The sequence below is a fragment of the Argiope bruennichi genome, chromosome X1 (assembly GCF_947563725.1).
Source record: "Argiope bruennichi chromosome X1, qqArgBrue1.1, whole genome shotgun sequence".
Lineage (NCBI taxonomy): Eukaryota > Metazoa > Arthropoda > Arachnida > Araneae > Araneidae > Argiope > Argiope bruennichi.
In genome coordinates, this window is record NC_079162.1 from 3434144 (window position 1) to 3455929 (window position 21786).

At 31.2% G+C, this 21786-nt stretch overlaps 2 long non-coding RNA genes across 4 annotated transcripts; both read right to left on the reverse strand.

The window, feature by feature from the left end:
• Positions 1-1304: 1304 nt before the first annotated feature.
• Positions 1305-4898, reverse strand: LOC129958903 (uncharacterized). Of its 2 annotated transcripts, XR_008783347.1 has the most exons (5): positions 4658-4898; positions 4370-4456; positions 3888-3977; positions 2386-2556; positions 1305-1665 (listed from the first exon to the last, which is right to left on the reverse strand). It is a non-coding gene; the product is annotated as an uncharacterized LOC129958903 (long non-coding RNA). The 2 variants fall into 2 exon arrangements; XR_008783346.1 differs by lacking the exon at positions 3888-3977.
• A 709-nt stretch (positions 4899-5607) lies between these two features.
• Positions 5608-16571, reverse strand: LOC129958802 (uncharacterized). 2 transcript variants are annotated; one of them, XR_008783318.1, is made up of 6 exons: positions 16441-16571; positions 7129-7248; positions 6861-7026; positions 6503-6781; positions 5844-5945; positions 5608-5744 (listed from the first exon to the last, which is right to left on the reverse strand). It is a non-coding gene; the product is annotated as an uncharacterized LOC129958802 (long non-coding RNA). The 2 variants fall into 2 exon arrangements; XR_008783317.1 differs by having other exon boundaries at positions 6503-7026.
• Positions 16572-21786: the final 5215 nt, after the last annotated feature.

The window sequence follows — 21786 nt, forward strand, 5'->3', positions numbered from 1 at the left end:
AGCTCAGAATCCTCGCATTCATTACCTAAGCCACCAAACCTAACACGATTTCACATTTCTCACGCCGGCACCCCCACACAACCAGTCCTCGGCTTTCACATGCATTTCTCACTCATAATTGCATACAATATCCAATTACGCGATAAGCGATTATCAGACATTTTTGCTACCAGGCCCACACCACAACTTTTGAGTATGAGCAATTAATCCACAGCGCTTTCGCACCACATTACAATAGAGTCGGGACTAGCATTGTACTTGCCTACTATGATCTCGCACGGTTTCTGTTTCACATACAACTATCTCTTAAGTATATTGATTTAACTCCATCCATCGCATGTCAATATATATCAATGCAATATTTCCCATTCACATAATGCACCTCTCAATCTGAGGATAAAATGCATCCTACAGCCCAAGTTCGAAAAATATTTCTATGAACATTTTATGCCCAAATCGATTACATAAAATGTTCAAAAACCAAGGGTCGATATTCCTAGTTTTGATGAGATATCGAGTTAAAGCAGGCTAATAGTAATGCAGGATTTGCGATTTATTCAACAGCCATAATTTTGTAGATTCCATGCAAAAACTTCCAACATTCTGCTTAACTCACCAATTTATAAATTTAAAACATTCCCATAATCGGGACAAATACTGACAGCTGTCAAAACCGGGTCATGCACTTTGATAGCTTCGTTGGTTACAATAAAGGTGCATTCTGAAAAGGTGGATTACGTTTAATTTGTATCAAGTCTAAATACGATTTCTAAATGTGAAAGCGATATTTGGATGCACGAATCTAGTTTTATTGCATCTTTAGTTTCTATGATTTGATATTAAAAAATTACCAAAAAGTGAATACAAGATCAAATATATTTTCTCTAAATTTCAACAAATTAAGTTTATAGTTAACCTAAGGGAGCTGATTTCAAATCAGACACTGTTAAATTGAAATACACTTCGATTGAAATGTTAAATTGCTCATGTAATAGCATATCATAAAATTGGCCGTTTGGATACATAAAGATAGATATTCCTTAAGTCAGCAGTAAGTATACGGCACTAGTAAAATATAGAATGTTAATATAATATAGATTTGTTCGATTAATGGGAACCAATACGTAGGACTTTAAACCATTTCGCATATAAGAAGACTCACATGTACATCGAATGAATTTTTAACTCAGAGTTTACAGGCAGAATTGATAACCGAATAAAAAATTCTGAACAATTTCTCGATAAAAAATTAATTGATGAGCCAAACATTTATTTTGAATGCATAACTACGATGCACGAAAGATACTTCGTTGAACATCAAACATTTGTAAACGAATTTCTGCATTTTTCAGAAGAGTTCTAAATAATGTTATCCATCATTTGGAGTTACAATGGAAGCAATCATTTCAAAAATATATTAGCAGCCAAAAATGTTGATTATATTAAATATCATTTCTAATGTGCAGATTTTGATAATCCAATTTTTATCATTTTAATCGATACATTTTAAACTTGGTATAAATCACAAGTTTACGATATCATAGCACCTTTTGAATCTTTGTCCATAATTTGTAAAGACTTCGGGTTCCAAGGTTACGCTTGATGAAACTTCAGAATCGTCCAGTTTTGTTGCAATCACTTCGGTCTAAACATTTTAAAAGACACCTAAAATGAGAAAAAAAAATTAAAATAGAATACATCTATCAATGATATGAAATAGTAGAGAAAAGAGCTTTAGATTCAGGAAAACAAGTTGCTCAAGAATTTTTAAAGATCATAAAATTATGAAACCATTTTTCCCACTGGATCTTGAGTGGTGCAATCTATTAACTCTTCGCTCACAATGTTTGACAAGTTCCTCTATTAACAGTATTTAGAATTTAAAACAAAAATGTTCTCCAAACGGACTTTATAATAAAAAAAAAAATGAAGCTTTGCATTAAAAAAAATACGATTTTAGTTATGGATTGTTATATTTTAACTTTTATTTATTATAAATTTACGAGTGAGAAATTATAGTAACAAAATAATTTTAATGGAATGCGTGATAACTAGTTATTACGCAAACGAAATATGAAAAATTACACATTTTGAATTACTAAGAGTAATATGTGATTTCTACAGAGAGAAAGTTTTATAGATTGCTCCATTCTCAAGGAGTCGATATCTATATAAAGAAGTCGATCTCCGAGTATGACAAGAATTTCAATTCCGATTGATCTTGTGCCTAATTGTAACGTAAAATGCTGCATCCATTTTAATAAAGTATTTTTTAGCTTCATTACTTTATTAGACCTTCGGGAAATTTGCTGTTTTGAACGAACAAAATAAATTTGTATCCAAATATCCATGTTGTTTTAGAAAATTTACAATTCAAAAACTTACCATGCCCTTGAATTCCTGATGTTTTGATGTCATTGACAGATAATTACGCACATTCAACATCCTTAGTGTAAATTGCCGAGGTACGCAGAACCAAGAAAACAGTTGTCCTTGTGGTGGACGAAAAGTCTTCATTCAGTAAGATGCACTTGTATAGGTCCCAAGTTATTCAATCTATGAATATAATAAAACTAATATTTTTAAGTTTAAATTACGCATGAATGAAGACAAATGATTATACCCTGTCTTCATTTCAGTATAACAATCACCAAAATTCTCGAACGCCGTTATTCGTTTCAGTACCATTCTGAGAAAATACGTCCTGATCAACAAAATTATTACAATTGACTTGTCAGGAGCTGATTAGTCACTCTACAGAGGGAAAATGGCGATTTACTTTTATGTAAATATCATTACAATGTATCGTCTACAATGTTGCTACTTTACTCTCAAATGGAGGTGAATTTGCTTTATTGAATATGAACGTTGAATTTCACTTGATTTAAAAGAATTGAATCCCAGAAGCTTTCTGCTGTTAGTAAAACCGTGTAAAGGGAAGGTAACTTCACGTTCCTATGGACATTACACAACTTGGTTAAATTCATTGTTTTGGCGTTTAAAAGTAATTTTAGAGGAGCATGTTCAAGGTAGAGAGCCCAAGTATTCCTCAAAAACTGTCCTCGTCGTCTTTGTCCATTAGTAGAAGACAACTTAAGAAACAATCGTAGTTTTTCATCTACCGCACTAAATCATATATAGTCTATACAGTTTGGGTTTCTAAACAGTGAGACGATTTGCGAGACTAAACAGTGAAAATGCGAGTATTTCTCCCGTTCTCAATCAACGTACCAGATGTTGAGATACGAATGCATTTTAAAAAGGTTTTAAAACTTAATAGATAAGAGAATTGTCAGAAGTGATGAATTTCCAAATGAGTAAGAATGCCTGCATAATAAGAAAAGAGAAATATACTAGAACTTAAACATCTCTTCAATAAAATTATTTAAAAAAATTACAGGCGAATTAAAAATTTTAATTATCCTATACATAATTTTTAAAATTTAATCTTATTCATCGTCCTAGTTAAAATTGCTGATTTTTTTAGACCCATTTAAAGAAGTTCGTGAAAGCAGAAAATATCCCATGTCCATTTTGTTTACTGAGAACGAATCTGGTTTCAAATGTAGGTAAGTAAATAAAATTGCAGTTCTTTTCAAAAGACTTGCTTTTGCTCCATAACTATATTTCTCCAACTATTGATTTAATACCCTCTCCTGTTGAATCAAGATTCGTGAATTTTATTCATGTTGTACTCAAATGTATCACTTGCATCCTTTTAATAAGTCGAATTCAAAATTTGAGCAAAATCGAGTGAAGAAAGTTGTAGACCATATCAAATTAGGGCGACCATATATTAAATCGTCTTTAATTACATTTTGAACTTGATACTCAACTACCAGGTTTTACAAACTATTAACTGGATTTTGGATATTTCTCCAATTTACTTTATAAGCTACGAATTCCAGAATACGCTTGATAAAAGGTGCAAGATGATAGTCATGTCGTTATATTCACTTCTACGTGTTAGCAGGTATCTGAAAAAATTTAATATTTCAATTAGAACAAATATGAATAGATCTATGAAGAATGATAAAATGCAAAGCGCAAAATTAAATTTTGCTTTTTAAACTTGAGAAAATAATTCTAAAATAAGAATTGAAATTAAATTACATTATTTAATCAGACAAATATGCATTCAACTCCCTAGTTAAATTTTAAAAAAAATCCACTTCTCTGCTGGTAATCACACTTACTGGTGTTTAAATATATTTTTAAAACAATTTATCTAACATGTCTTGCTGAAGTGTTGGCTTCTAAATGTTTCTTGGACTGTCCAAGTATTTATTTTAATTACAAAAGTTGAAATTAAGTCAATAATCCTCCATTTAATATTCTGTTATTCTCAATATTAAATTAAAATACTCACTGCCATCTGTCGTCAGCTGTCGTTCAAATTCAGACCATCATGTAGTGACAAAATGAAATTTCGTTTGAAAAACATTCCACTTTCATTCTGTAAGAGAGTAAGTGGAATTTTGTGGATTGTCATAGTTAGATGGTTGAAAAAAATTGTTTTGTGATCTTAATGAACTAGATGTACATCTCATTAGAACTAATATAGGATTTAAAAAAAGCTTTAAAAAAACAAACTATAAAATATTTCATTCGTTCAGTCAGAAAATAAGTTTGCCGAAAGTAAAAGAATCAAAATTACCTGGAAACATGTCTTATTTCAATACAGTAGAAAGTTCTTGGCAGGACAAAAGTTTCATTTTGAGAACGACGACTTGCAAAAAGCTTTCATATGCTGGCTGTTTCGTAGGCGATTGATTTATTTAATCCTTACTTGTACAGAATTTGACCTCCGAATGGCACGTGCTGCAGTACCACCGATTACAACATTGACAAATTGCTGGATATGCTGCTTCTGTTTTGATAAAGGTTTACAAATAATAATGTTCTTCCCCTTACAGATAAGGGGAAATTTGCCTTCTATAAGACAAAAAAAAAAAAAGCGATTAAAGAATGTTATTTCTACAATTTTAGTATTATAAAAAAGGAACCGACTATACTTGGATTTAATATTTTGATGTCATCTGTAGCGAGTATTTCATAACATCCAGCTCAGTAGATGCCAGTTCAGAACACGTGTGGAACCGAGAAAGCAGTCTCACTTCTGGTGGAGTGTGGTAAGGCTTTATTCAGCAAGAGATGGCTATAGATCAAAACTTATTCCAATCTATACAATACTTAATATAAAAATAGAAAATCGGTTAAATTATTAATCTACATTACGAATGTATTAAGTTATTAAATAAAATGAATAATATCCTATAATCATTTTGGTATGACAATTATCAAAATTTTTGCAACTTACCGATATCGCTTCGGAATCAATGAGGAAACTTTCCAAGCCTTATTCTTGTGTTGAGAAATAGCTGGAAATATTGTTTTTGCTTTGATAGATGTTTCCAGGTAATTACGGATTGCCTCCGTATAGCTTAAGGAGAACTTTCTAAAAATAGATTTGAAAATGCTATGTCTGTTGGGCTATTTCAAGTAATTAAATAATTTTAAAATTTATTAATTATATTTGAAATAATTTAGGAACTGACTGCATACTTCCATTGCCAAAATAAGTAGTCATCTTTAGCTAGAGTTTCACCACATTCAGCATAAATGGGTTCGATTCAGGACATATGTGGATTCATGAAAGCCGTCTTACTTTAGGTGTAAATAGGAAGTCTTCACTCAGAAAAAGAGCAATTATATAAGCAGTAGGTTTTCCAACTTGTATATACCTATAAAAATACAAAAAATGTAAATTAAACAAAGTTACAGTTTAATAATCAAATCCTGTATTCATTTTTGTATGGCAATTATCAATTCTTACTACTTACTAATACCATTATGAGAAAATATTTGCCATCATACAGATTGCTGATAGAGAATCTGACAGAAACTGAAGTAGTCACTCTGCAAATATGACACTTACACATCGCCTATGAAAATATAAAATTTTATATTATTAAATCAGATATACTTGCATTCAACCCAAATACAATTTTTTTTTTAAGTTAACAGCAATTTAATTCTCTATTGATAATGTAACTACTCGCAGTATTTTAAATGCATTTGTAAATCTATTTTAACATGTTATTGATATTACTAAAGTGTTATTTCCTTAATGGTAGTAAGTTTATGCAAGTGTATTTTAAAGACATAAAAGGAGGATTGATAAATTAATTCAACAATCATTGATTATACTTAGGATTACAGTACTGTTTCTCCGTCAAGCGCCGTTAAACGTCCTCCAAACAGAGAGCACTATATAGTGACAAGATGAAATTTTATTCGAAAAACATTCAATTTCCTTCTGTAAGAGTGCAAATAATGTTTTCTGGATTGAAGTATTTTGACGTTAAAAACATTGCTTTGTGATCTTAATGAACATCTCATTAGGAGTAAAAAGGCTTGAAAATTGTTTAAGAAGCAATAATAAAATGTTTCATTCTCCGAGAAAATAAATTTCCGGGAAGCGAAAGACTAACAGTATTACCTGGAAACATTTCTTGTCTTGTTTTAGCACTAAGTGGTTCGTTACTTGCCTGGAAACATTTTCCTGGGGAGGACGGCTACATGCAGAAGGCTCTCGCATGCTGGCTCCATTCTGTGGCGTCTGATTTATTCGGCCCTTTACAGAAATTGATGTCAGAATGGCCCGTTTTTCGATTCAGCCGATTCTTATGTTGAGAAAGAGATGGGAATGCTGCATATGTTTCGATAGATGTTTCTAAGTAATAATGTTTTCTCTCCTTATAACTTGCAACTCATTCGACTAGAAGAATAAATAAAATGATTACAGGATGTCATGTTTTCGCAATTTTAGTATTATAATCAAGGAACTAAATGGATACTTAGATTTAATATTTTGATGCCATCTTTAGCGAACTTTTCACAGCATCCAGCGTAGTTCATGTCAGCTCGGAACACGAGAGAGAACCAAGGAAGCAATCTCACTTCTGCTGGCGAGTCGCAAGCCTTTAGTCGGCAAAAGGTTGTTAGTGTTCTAACCTATATATACTTAAGTGTCCACATTAGTAAGGTTACAATTATTTAATAATTACATTGAATGATTGTATTCTATATTTTGGCATGATAATTAACAAGATTCTTTTAACTTACCATTATCTATCATTCTGATGTAGTTTCTTGGTCATCCAAATTGCTAGTTGATAGAATTTGTGACAAAAACTGAAAAAAAGTCATTCCATAGACGAGGGTTGGGGGAGGGTACCATTGTTCCTATTAATAGCATCAAATACATTTAATAATGTATTCACATGATTCGACAGAAATGTTCTGGTGCAATGAAAGCAGTTTAAATTTAAGCAACTTCAAGTTCCTGCTATTTTCACCACCAGAGTTTACATTTATTCTCTTCCCAGCTACTATTAATGAACAGACAAACCAATGATGTTCTTCTGTAGCAAGGGACATACCAAGTATTTCCTATATAATTCTGACAGTTATCGTTGCCAAAGAGCCACTAGTATGGAATATCAAGAAATTACGAATATTTCTGTTATTCTCAATCATCATACCAGAAGAGCAGATTTACACTGAATTTTGAAAGATTTCAAATGAATTGAAACATCTTCACGCAGAATACAGTTATAAGATGAAAACTTCCCAAATCAATACGTGCTTCTACAATAAGTGAAATTCCCTGCTGTTAAAATTGGATATTTGATGCATGATTTCTTTTCAAGTAATCTTCACAGACCAATTTCTGTTAGAATTTAATTGAACTAAATTGTTTGGTTTTGAACTGGACTGGATTGTTTGAGTGTTTTTGAATTCCAGTTTTTACACTAATTTTATTCTTTGTCTTAATGGAACTCGCTGGTCTTTTTTGTAATAGACGACTTGGCTATCTGTGCAGAAATTTTATTTCCCAATGACTACATCTTGCTTATTATAAATACATTTGATTTTAAATTCGGCCTTTAAGATCAGTATTTCACTTTTTACATGTATACCCGATCCTTAAGATTTTATTTCATTACCATCGCTTAGAACTAAAGACAAACAAAAATCCAGTTTTTTTTTTTTAAATCGGCCCCAATTGTTTAATCTAATTCAATTACATTTGCAAAAATTCTCTAGCTCCTTTTGTCAACTTTATCCATTCATTCATTAAAAAATTTAAATTCGCATTCAATATTTCATCGTTAAAACTTCTAAGATTTGATGTATTACAATTCGAAAACGGGTTATATAGAATTAAAAATATTGTTTATAAATTCGGTACGAGTAGCAATTTAAATATTTGCTAAATGTACTAAATCACTAATTTTTTGACATAGTTACTATATCAAAAACGACTTGTATGTTTTGCACCTCAAATATTCGTTTCTTATTATGGCTGATGGATTTGCGAAACTGAATCGAACTAGTCTTCAGGGAATATCAAACAAAATGTTCCTTCAACTAGGGGAATGGCAAACATATGAAAAGCCAAAACAACGAAGCAAGGCTAACTTTATTACAGGTTAGAGGAATCCATGAAATTCAAATGAAACAAATAATGATTAAAAATCACGAAGAGATTAAATATTTGGAGAAATTAAATTTGGATAAAATATGCATCATAAACACGTAACTGTAGCAGTATTGGACGACAAGAGTAGCGAGTTAGAATTCAAAAAGTAATTAAAAGTGAACATTAACACTGGTGTTCAGAGGGGATTTTGAAAATTAAATTGTTAAGAGACTGCTAATTTTTCTATTTCCATCTTCAGTAGGAGTGGTGAATGTAATGCTAAGTTAGTAATTTTCTTTTTATGAACTAGTATTTCTTATTCAGGTTCAGTCACGAAGATGATAAAATGAAACAAAAGGGGTTCTTGCCAGTCAAGCAAATTTTTTTTTATCTGAAGATGTACTTTAATTCATTCTTCCCATCATAAACTGCGAGTCGTTAAAATGCATGCCCTTTCTTTCCATATCATGAAGAAATTTAAGAATATTCTGCCATCAACATAAAATGGCATTTGATTAGACAAATCTAATCGCGAGGAATTCTATTACAAAATGAAAAGTTCAAGCTTCATTCTGGTTTGAAAGTCGAGTGCACGGTGGGAATGTGGTTACATAAACACAATTTTATCGGATAAAAATACAGAATTGGTGAGACTGCAAAAGAAAATATTCTTAAGAGATTAATAACCTCATTTTAAATCTTCGAACCGGTTAATTCCGATATATATTCTGTTTCTCATTTTACTTTTTCAATGAAACGTTTCGAACGATGTTCCTGAATTCTGACTTTCCCAGCATTAAAATATTTCCAACGAAGAAAATCGTTGTAATCAGCCTTAGATGAATGACATAAGCAATTCTTTCGCACAAAATTCTATACTTAGTTCTCTCACTTAGTATTTTACACTTCCCCCATTTTCTTTCACACTCACACACACTATCCATACAGCTATAAATCCACAATTCTCACATTTCCCACATCGCCAACATAAAAACAGTTACAATTCTCGCACCCATAAACTTATCCACGCCATCAACCCCACCACGAGTCTGCAGCTCTCTCTTTCATACATTACCCACGCCGTCACCACCACTACGAATCTGCAGCTCTCTCTTTCATACATTACCCACGCCGTCACCACCACTACGAATCTGCAGCTCTCTTTCATACATTACCCACGCCGTCACCACCACCACTACGAATCTGCAGCTCTCTCTTTCATACATTACCCACGCCGTCACCACCACCACTACGAATCTGCAGCTCTCTCTTTCATACATTACCCACGCCGTCACCACCACCACTACGAATCTGCAGCTCTCTCTTTCATACATTACCCACGCCGTCACCACCACCACTACGAATCTGCAGCTCTCTCTTTCATACATTACCCACGCCGTCACCACCACCACTACGAATCTGCAGCTCTCTCTTTCATACATTACCCACGCCGTCACCACCACCACTACGAATCTGCAGCTCTCTCTTTCATACATTACCCACGCCGTCACCACCACCACTACGAATCTGCAGCTCTCTCTTTCATACATTACCCACGCCGTCACCACCACCACTACGAATCTGCAGCTTTCAGGTGTACATCACAATGGCTTAATTCAACATCGAACCAAACATCTAGTTGAAAATGGTACGCAAAAGCTCGTAAATTACGATCTTAGTGCTGTTTTCCCATTTAGAAAATGGAATGCCGAGTTGATGCAGGATAGTAGACACGCAATTTGCTCAAGAACATAACTGCTAAAATTCCTTACAATCACCTGTTACATTTTGTACAGCTTAGTCTACAAATTTATCAGTATTAAAAAATTTCCTCTAAACATCGTACCTAACAATTCAAAGACTGACAGCTCGTAATTTTGAGATGACTTTGCTTCTTTGATAATTCATTTTAACTCAACGAAAAGACAAATTAGACGTTGGATTAAGTATTATTTGTATCGAATAATGTAAAACTTGTTTCATATGAAGGATGAATTAGTGAATAGGAATTAAAAAATTGAACATTGATATTTCGATGCAAGAGGACTCGAGGGCACATTATGGGACATTTCCTTTACGTTATTACGGTTTTCTGTCTTAAATTACAATTAGATTATTCAAACTTCCTATAGCAGAAACGATACCAAATGCATTTTCTTAAATTTCAATCAATAAAGACTCGAAATTTAATGATAAGGGAATTGACTTCATAGCGGGAATGGTTTAAATAATATTAGAGCCGAAATGTTACGGTAGTTCATTAAGCAATAACATGTAAAGAATTTTCGAGTTCAATAATTAAGATAAATACTGCGAAAATGGCCATTAAATAGTACTAAGTAAAGAGTGCTGACATGCATACTAATAAATGTTAACATAATTTATGTTTAACTCAAACCGGAATGAATTACCTTAATTTTAATAGCATTAAAATTTCAAACCAAGAGAATGGCTGAAAGACATTTTAAAGCAATACATAACTAATTATTTCAAACAGCAAGGAAATTTTGTTTAGGTTAATGAGCGGCAATTTAAATATGCCTAATAGATAGCATGTATGGAATGGTTAAGTTCAATTCTTTACCTATCGTTAGTATTAAACAACTAACCAACGCCTTATAAAACGATAGAAAATTAGAATTCCAACGATACTTTCTTATATTCATTTGCCTCATCTAGAGTATAAGAGAAATTTACTTAAGAATTAGTCAAAAGTTAATTTCAATACTACTGTCATTTCCGAAAGCAAATCAAAAGTTTTTTTTTTAATTTCTTGCCAATAATAATTGCTATGGTTTCATTATCATTCATATGTCATCTATAGTTTTACTAATATATTCTTAAGTATTTAACAGTTTTAAATATATATTCAAGAATTTTATTTCTCCATCTATAATGCAAAAATTTAAGACTTCATTATTTAGGTGGTTTTTCATATGCTTACCATTTACTTTGTTCGAAAAACATTTTATCTTTCATCCTAAAAAAAAAATTTCTTTGATTCAAACATCAAATATATATATTTTTAGGTGCAATTCATACAGTCGCCTTTTGAAAAAGTAATTGAATCTACCCGCAGAATAAACAAAAATTTTTTTCAAGAACTTAATTTATGTAATCCGTGATTTTCCATAACAATTCGCAAGCAAAAATTTGAAAAGCAGCACGCACACTGAATGTCATGAATAAATCGATTCTATTTGAATAAATTGAAGCCATAAAAAGGCTGGATTCCGTGGAAACAAAGTATTGTAAATAAGTTAGATAGGAAACTTCAGATGAATTAGACATATCCCGAAATGAAGTGACAGAACTTTATTAAAGTTCTTAGAAGAATATTATAATCAATACTAATTAAATGAGCTAGTTCACTAATCAAATATTGGCAATGGACTTTACTTCTGAACCAAGAATATAAATAAAAAATTCCAACTTAATTTTAGATTTATTCTGAAAAATCTACCACCACGATTTAAATATTGATATTAGTAAAATGCTTTTTAATTTCTAGGGAATTTCACTTATCGCAGAGTTAACTGCCTCTACGATTTCAATTTCATAACTAGACTCAGTTTTCCATTTAAGAATTAGTAACTTATTGGAATGAAGAATCTGAACCTCTGGTTTCTGAATGAGCAAGGAAGAAGTATTCTAATCATCAAATATCCTACAGAGGTAGTTTCCGGACAGCTAGATACCACAATTATATAGACATATACCTGGTTAGTTCAATACAACAGAAGGAAATCCACATGAAAATACTTTCCTCCGTTAACCATAAGTGACATGGCTTGTAGAAATAGTGATTAGTATTACTTTTTGATGTCAGCTTGAACTGGAACAGGATTTTCAATTCCAAACTTGGAAGAATGCCACTTGCTGGAACGATGGTTTCAACTTATGCACGATTCATCACATAGCAAGTGTTGGACATAATGATGCAGATGCCGCTTCTACTTTCGAATACAAATTATCGTAAGCAGAAGAGCTGTCAAAGATTATGGTTAATCGTTGCGCAGATAATTAATGGTCAATATTTGAGTTAACACAACATTTAAAAAATGATTTAAGGAAATTTGAAAAATATTTTAATTTAATTATAAGAATATATTAAGTATCCGTATGTACAGAAGTACAAACAATTGCTTTGAATGAGAAAAATCTGGAATTTTAACAATTATGAATCATATTTAACACTAACTCTTTGCAATTTTTACGATTTTTTTTATAGTTGAGCAGCAGCTTAGATGGTAAAAGTCAAGTTTAATTTGATTTAATCTTAATTTAGTTGAATTATTTAATTTTATATTAATATTCTATTTGAAAGTAGATAACGTATCTGATAAATTTGTACTGCAATCAGAATACAAAAGCGTCATACGAGCTGATGCACCTTCCTTAACCAAGTAACTTTTGCACTAATGGAAGAATGATAAATTACGAACTAAAAATAATTTCATTAATACGGGTGATTCAACAACTACTAATTGAATTCAGAACAATTAAATATTCTATATTAGAGTAAATTCACAAAGCAAACATTAGAATGTCATGAAAATATGCAAGCATTTTATTTTACAGAAATGCTCTCGAATTACATTTTACATTGTGCCATAAAAATGTGCTTACATTAACATCTTGCTAAGTCAAGAGAAAAAAATGGTCCATTGAGATAAAAGTAACAATGCAACACAGAATGGAAATTGATACATAAACGTTTTTAAAACTTCAGCTTAATAGTCTGAAGCTAAGAAAAGCATGGGTTATTGAAATAAGAAAAGCGCATATCTTGCATTGCATTGTGGTTCTCTTATGTATTCAAAGCAATATTGTTAAACTAACATACTTTCCATAAATTGCGAGGTATAATCGTGCCATTATGCACAAAACGCAACGCTATTCAGACAAGCGATTGGACCCGTCTCTATGAAGACAAATTTTACTCTTTTTAGAGGAGCAGTCTCTGACAAATAAAGTCCCCCCTCCAAAACTTTAAATGATAAATCTGAATTTTCGGGTGTATTAAAATAATTGGAAGTTAATGCCCTCAATAATTTTAGAACATTTTGCATAAAAATACAGGAACTAAAGTATTAACTTTTCGCTTATATCAATTTTATTATGAATTTTCTTTCATTTCAGTTTTTCAAATTTAATTTTAAGAAATCATAATATTTTACACTCATTAAAAAATAAATTCTTTAAGTTCATGAAGTCATTCTCTTGTTTCCACTTTTAAATCTATAAAAATGACAAACTTTGGATAGGCATCAAAGAATAACTTTTACATTTATTGAAAACGGGCTGGTTTTTCTGTAAAATTACTGCATAGAAGGCAATGACTGAGGTAACACGACTAGACGAAGACAATACAGACGATTCAATTCCGAAATACTGTGATACAATTTTTTGAATAAAGGTTCAAAATTTTAAGAGAGTTTTTCCCAAAACAATGAGGCAAATAATCATTAGGGATTGAAAGTGTTTGAAATGAATAAAGCAAATTAAAAAATACAACTTCAGGTAGTATTTGCTAGTAATAACCGACAAGAAATATAATGAAAATAGAAAGCGACTTCAAATAAACAATTCTAAAAGGAATACATTGTAATGCAAAAAAAATATTAGGTTACCAATTCTATAAAGGAAGAATTTTTTTGGCAGAAAAGAATTTTAATGTAAAGTTCGTAATACACAATGCATTGTAAAATTTAACTTTTGAAAAGTTATGTTTACAATAAGACAAATTTGTACAATTAAATGCTTAAATTCAACTATTTTTATGCAGAGTGACTTGCAGTTTTAATTACCAAACCATTAAGATAAATCAAAAAACATTCAAGACAGTCGTAGCACACTTTTTGAAAAGGCTATATTGTTGAAATATTAAATACTTTACGTATTTCTACGTATTCTATCTTCGTCAATCTGAAAACCTGAAAGTAAACGAACTAAGTATTTTTTGGAAACACTTTATAGGAAACTTTACTTATTGGTTAGATCTACTTTTCTAAGCAAAAGAGAAGTTTTAAATTATCATAGGTTTCATTTATGAAACATTCATACACAAACTTAAAGTCCATTCTAATCAAATTATTTAAAATTTCCTCTGATGTAAAGTTTTGAAAAATAGTCAGATTTAGTAGGAGTGGCCGAACGAAATACCGTCACATCGTGACGAAATATTATAACTTGCATTCATTTTTCAATAATGAAAACATCCATTATAACTTCTTTCAACGATTCTCATAGTTTTTATTTCCATAATTATAAATGAAATTTTTTTTGAAGTTGCAATAAACCTTTTTCAAATAAGATTTCATTATCTTTTTATTACTATAAATAAATGAATTTTATGAATTCCAATTCTTAAATACTTGAACTATAAATATAGATTAATAATTATGGAGCTTTTATTGCAATGGTCATTCCGATACATTTCCCCGTCAGAATATACAATTCTTGTTATTGGACATACAGCTATGGTTTGGAACAATTACAATAAATAGAAATGACTGCCTACTAAAAAGTTTTTTTCTTTTATCAATGACAATGCCGAGTTAATTCGATATTTTCAAGTTGGGTAGTCTCAAGCAGATGAATTTGAGTTCGTCATCCTCAGATTTTCCAATATAAGAGTATCATTTTTGCTACTTTTATTGTGCAGAATAAAATACAATCATTTATAACTATCCTAATAAGTGAGTGCTATATTGAAAGTTCAGATGAACTGAAAGGCTCTTTAGCTAAATTTCAGACGTTTCTAAAATCAACATTATAACACTCAAAATGAAAGAGCAAAGAGAACGGAACTAAGCTAACATATAAATCAGATAAAGTGTTTAGAATATGTGTAATATCGATTGCCTGAAACATTAAATTTCTTTTCTTCTTGACAATTAAATAAATCTGAATCCATCATTGAAGTAATTACCCCATTAATGAAGTGCTTAGATAATAGGAAAGAAGTTTTTGAATAAACTATGGGTTATCGAGTATTGTGCATACTTTTGCTCCAGATACTGTTTTTAACCATAAATATAATTCAAAATTCTTTAAAATAGAAGCAGATGGTCACATGCAGCTATGAAAAATTTGTAGTTATGAAGTAAATTATTTGTAGTAATCAGCCACAAAACTTTGTGGTAATCTTGCTACGTAAAATAACAGTTCAATCAATAATGGTTTCATTTGTAGTTATTCAAATGTCAATCTCTGTAGACAAGAAATTGTTGCTTCCGATTTAAAGTGTTTTATGAACTATTCTCCGTTTTTGCCGAGCTTTGATAACAATAAAATCTTACGTGTCGGAAGTGAAAATTCACATTATATTCCATCAAATAGATAAAATTTTAATTTTAGAGAATTTCTGTAATATACTTCAGTACAAATTTTACTATTTTCAGCACAAAATTCTTTAAAATAAGCAGAATTCCCATGAGTTAATAAAAAAAGTGACTTTGCTTTCAGAATTGATTTTTTAATTTATTGACCAAAATATTACATTTAAAATATTTGTTTGACAATTAATTTTAATATAAAAAAATCATTCTGTTCGCTCAGCCAAAACAAAGTTCACAAAAACAAATAATTTATGTTTCAGATTTTATATTTGAATGCTTTAACGAAGAATTCCCAAAGCGGTAACAAAAACTTTTCTTTCAGAGTTAAAAATTTATTTATTCTTCTAGCGAACGAAGATGTCATGTGTATAAAATTGATCTTTCGCCAGTTACATGGATTAGGGAACACATTTAAAAAAAGAATGTCCGAGTTTAAAATAGTTGCAACATTCCGATTTTTCAAAAAAAAAAAAAAAAAAAAAAAAAAAAAAAGACATTTAATGTAAACGGATATTTTAGCAAGAAAAAATATTCTACAATAGACGTAAAACGACAAAACAGTTTATATTCATTATTAGACTTAAACTAATTTGAAACAACAGAACTTACCATCAAAATACTAAGAAGTTGCTTAATAACGCAAAAGATACTAAATTATAAAATATATCTATCCCAGCACAATTCAAAATATTCAAGGTTTAACAAAAATCATTTAAAAAAATTATTCTAGCATGCAAAGAACTACAAAACGAAAACTGATCAATCTTTTGAAACTTTTAAATAGTAAAGATATTGACGTGTTTTATAAATCCTTCTCTTCTTCCAAAGATCTATGCAAGGTGGCTCTGCAGCTAGCTTGGATATTTCTTTTAAATAAAGAACAGTTTTCCAAATTTGAACCCGGAAGAAGCACGCATAAAGTATATGAATGTTGCTTAAAAACCAATAATTATTGCTATAAATTTAAAAATAAATCTGCCAGCTTTGGTTGAATATTAGGAAAATGTGATAAAAAGATTATTTATCTTTCATTCAACAAATGTCATTATTTGAGGAATTTTTACTTTAAGAACTGTAAAAAAAAGAAATGGTTCCGATGCATAGAGGTCAATGAAACAACATACTGACATCTGATTTTTTTAAATGTTTGCTTATCCTCTCTGAAACTTTTGAATAGACTTCTTAAGATTCTCAGAGTATATGTTTTGAGTTAGGAACATATTTTAAAAGTATAAGGCGAATTGAATTTTTTTTAAATAATTTAACCACTCATTTCATCATATCTTTATATCACTGAGTTGTTACTAATATCCCTTTTTTTGATGAAGATAGCATTAATCTGAATTTAGGTCATTTCATATTTTTCAACTTAGTATTTTAGATTCTATCATTTTTTATATGGGATGGACCTTGTAATTTTGAGCTCCGATGATGAGCGTAATCCCTCTTGTAGTCCTCTCTCTCCAAAATTCTGCATATTTGCAATAGCTATTTAGCGTTCACTCGGCCTGCATTAACGATGAATCTTTAGTAGAATCGAATTTCGAAACTGGATCCTTCCAATTCCGTGGGAGAGACCCTACCACTAGGCCACCGTAGTCCCCTAAGGAAGTCATGCAGGAATATTTGCGAAGGTTAGCTGAAATTAGAAACGAAATATTTTCATCTTGTTTCTTCATTAACATCTATGTTGCTTACCGTTTTTTTTTTGTTTTTTTTTGATACCCTTGACATAAAATTCCGGTTGATAATATTTAAAGTAATCATCTTATTTACATTAGGAGCACAGACCACCTTTATTTCGTCTTTCGCTAGTTTTGGTAGATTTATTTTTAAATTTGCGCAATAATTGTTGTTCATTTAATAAAATTTATATTTCTTGTGGATGCACCTTCCGGGTTCGAATTCGAATAACATTTTTTGTAATTTTTTAAAATTCCTCGTTCTTGCTGCAGAGCCGCTTTTTATAAATCTTTGGAAGAAGAGAACAATTTATGAACACTTTCTACCTCATACAACTTGATAAAGTCTCAGAAAATGATTAGTTTTTTTTATTTTGTGATTCTTTGCATGGTGAAGTATATTCGCTTTAACGTTCAGATATAACCCTCCTTATGATGGATTGTGCGCATATTGAAGCCGAAGTCGCAGCAAGTGACACTCTCCCATGTTGCTTATTTAAAATCCAATACTAGTTCCTCGATGTCGTGACAAAACGCCATCACGCCATATTAGGTCTTTAAGGATGACGGCTAAAATTTTGGATATTGTCGTCTGTCGCACTGGACTTCACTGGGTATGTCTATTTATTGTGGTATTTTAGCTGCTCGGAGGCTGTTTATGCGGAATATTCGTACATCATGGATATTTCTTCATTGTTTAATCGGAATATTAGAGTTCAAAAATTAACGCGTTAAGATCCTTCGTTTAGTTCAAAATATCATATAATTCAAACATTCATTCTCGTATAGGAATAAGAATTATAAAACTAGAATGACCTTGCAATAAAAAAAATCCTTAAAATTAAAATTTCTTTCCTTGATTTAGAGTATTCTCTCAATTTGAATTAATGTAATTTTCCAAAATGAATCTCAAACTAAAATTCAGTTTTATTTTTAGCAACGCCTTCTATTTCTCAGCGCTAACTGAGTGAAAAGTCCATCCATTAAATATTATATTTGTCCAAAGTATTTAACTTAATTTCGCGTATAATTTCAACTCGGGATATTACTAATGCATCTCTAATGCTTCAATTGACTTGTTTATAATTTTTCTAGTTTAGCTTTCCCCGAGCTTAGTTTTTCAAATGCAATAGAAACCTTCAGTATATGTCGTTATTCAAAGCTTCATTTATGAATTGGTGAATTACAGGTCACTTAAAATCTTAATTGAACTCGTAACCTACTTAAGTTTATTATCAGTTTATTCATTATTTTATTAAAACGCGATATAAATTTTACCGGAAGAAAAATCTATAATTTCAGAATATTTTATTGAATTTGTAACTGCGCATAATTAGCATATCAATTAATGAAGCGACAAATTGTTACTAGAAATGTTCAGTAGGCTTGTCTGGTTCTTAAAATAGTTTCTTATTTTATTGTAATCTTGATATTCTTATTCTATATAGCTTCTTAATTATTTGGGACACTTGCTATTTAATTATATACTTGAGGCATTGAAGCCTTTATGATTTTTGCATGTAAAGTTAATACATTAAATTGCATATACTCTTAATTGTGGAGTTAAAAATTCATTTATTCGATGCGCGTGCGAGTCTTGTTTGTGAAGTGGTTTAATGTCCTATGTATTAGTTCCCCTTAATCGAACAAATCTATTGTATTAAAATTCTATATTTTAATAGTGCCCTATACTTATTGCTGATTTAGTGAATATCTATTTTCTTTCTGTATCCAAACGGTGAATTTTATGATATGCTATTACATAATTTAACATTTCAATCGAAGTGTATTTCAATTTAACAGTTTCTGATTTGAAATCAGCTCCCTTAGGTTAACTATAAACTTAATTTGTTGAAATTTAGAGAAAATATATTTGATCTTGTATTCACTTTTTGGTAATTTTTTAATATCAAATCATAGAAACTAAAGATGCAATAAAACTAGATTCGTGCATCCAAATATCGCTTTCACATTTAGAAATCGTATTTAGACTTGATACAAATTAAACGTAATCCACCTTTTCAGAATGCACCTTTATTGTAACCAACGGAGCTATCAAAGTGCATGACCCGGTTTTGACAGCTGTCAGTATTTGTCCCGATTATGGGAATGTTTTAAATTTATAAATTGGTAAGTTAAGCAGAATGTAGGAAGTTTTTGCATGGAATCTACAAAATTATGGCTGTTGAATAAATCGCAAATCCTGCATTACTATTAGCCTGCTTTAACTCGATATCTCATCAAAACTAGGAATATCGACCCTTGGTTTTTGAACATTTTATGTAATCGATTTGGGCATAAAATGTTCATAGAAATATTTTTCGAACTTGGGCTGTAGGATGCATTTTATCCTCAGATTGAGAGGTGCATTATGTGAATGGGAAATATTGCATTGATATATATTGACATGCGATGGATGGAGTTAAATCAATATACTTAAGAGATAGTTGTATGTGAAACAGAAACCGTGCGAGATCATAGTAGGCAAGTACAATGCTAGTCCCGACTCTATTGTAATGTGGTGCGAAAGCGCTGTGGATTAATTGCTCATACTCAAAAGTTGTGGTGTGGGCCTGGTAGCAAAAATGTCTGATAATCGCTTATCGCGTAATTGGATATTGTATGCAATTATGAGTGAGAAATGCATGTGAAAGCCGAGGACTGGTTGTGTGGGGGTGCCGGCGTGAGAAATGTGAAATCGTGTTAGGTTTGGTGGCTTAGGTAATGAATGCGAGGATTCTGAGCTTTTTGTTGGGTGTGCGTGAGCTGTGGAATCGTGTCGGGTTTGGTGGCGTGGGTAACGAGTGCGAGAACTGTGGAATCGTGTCGTTGTTTGGTGGCGTGGGTAATGAGTGGGAGAACTGTGGAATCGTGTCGTTGTTTGGTGGCGTGGGTAATGAGTGGGAGAACTGTGGAATCGTATCGTTGTTTGGTGGCGTGGGTAATGAGTGCGAGAAATGTGGAATCGTGTCGTTGTTTGGTGGCGTGGGTAATGAGTGCGAGAAATGTGGAATCGTGTGTACGAGACTGTGGAGTCGTCGTATGGAGGTGGTGTAGGAAATTTGTGTGCGAGATGAATTGTGATTGTAGTGTGGCCAGTGTGTGTGCTTATGAGATGGAGTCATCGTGGTGACAATGTGGCCTGTGTGTGTGATTTTGTAAGAATTATTGAATTAATTTCTGGAAATTAGAATTTTAAAGGAAAGCAACTTAGAAAATTAATCTTCGTGAAGAATATTTTGGTCTTGGAAGGAAAAAAGGACGAAACAATGGGGCATCGGTTAAGAATTTAAAACGCCAGTAGCCATTGGGAATAATGGAAGAACAGAATGTCTACTCAGTTTTAAAATTAACTGAATTTTAAATAATAAAAACTTTACTTTTGTTAATATTAAACGCACTTTTGTATTTGAATTTCACTAATTTATAGGTTTTGGAAACTGTGAGGAAGTTTTTAGATTTAATTGTCGAGGTCCTTTTTGTGACGGTGTTTCATAGAATCAATCTGAATTGGAATCATATTAGTCAACTTTCGTAATTCATTTTGATTCCGACGGATAATTCGAAATTTCTTTATAGTATGAGAAGAACACACACAGCACTTAATCCTTCAGTGGATTGAATAAAATAAAATTTTTATAAAATTCTTGCGACTTTACTGGTGATATTCCTTATATTTTCTTCGTGGTAGAGCTTAATAAAAAAAATCCTTCCCAACTCTTAAATTTAAATTCTATGAAATGTCTAATAGGAATCTTTAAATATCTAATTTCTTCGAATACGTTTGCTTAACCAGACCTTATAAAAAGGGTAGTTGATTAAGAATTAACCATAGATTCATTTCAAAACTTCTAAATCTTTAATTAAAAAGTTAATGTTTTATTTCCTTCAAAAATTAATTAGGAATTTTTAATATTCAGAAATTTACTAATTGCATTTCCATGACCTATTTCTATACAATTTTTTCGAAATGTTCTGAAGTCATTCGCAATTTCTGGTCTTTCTTTTACTCTCGGAGAGAATTTCCCTCTACTGCCTATAATGTAAGTTTTAATCCAGTCAGCCTCAATGTTTTGCTATTCCATGCAATTGAATCATCCTATTCATCATTCTTATAGTTGAAGTAACAATTCATCCGTTATCTCACAGAGTCTGGCTCTATTCTATCTCAATCTACCATAAAAAAATGTAACTCGGCAATAAGTTTTAAGTATTGTGTAAATCTGGTTTTAAAAGCACAATGCTAAGAATATTAATAGATTCTGCGCATGTG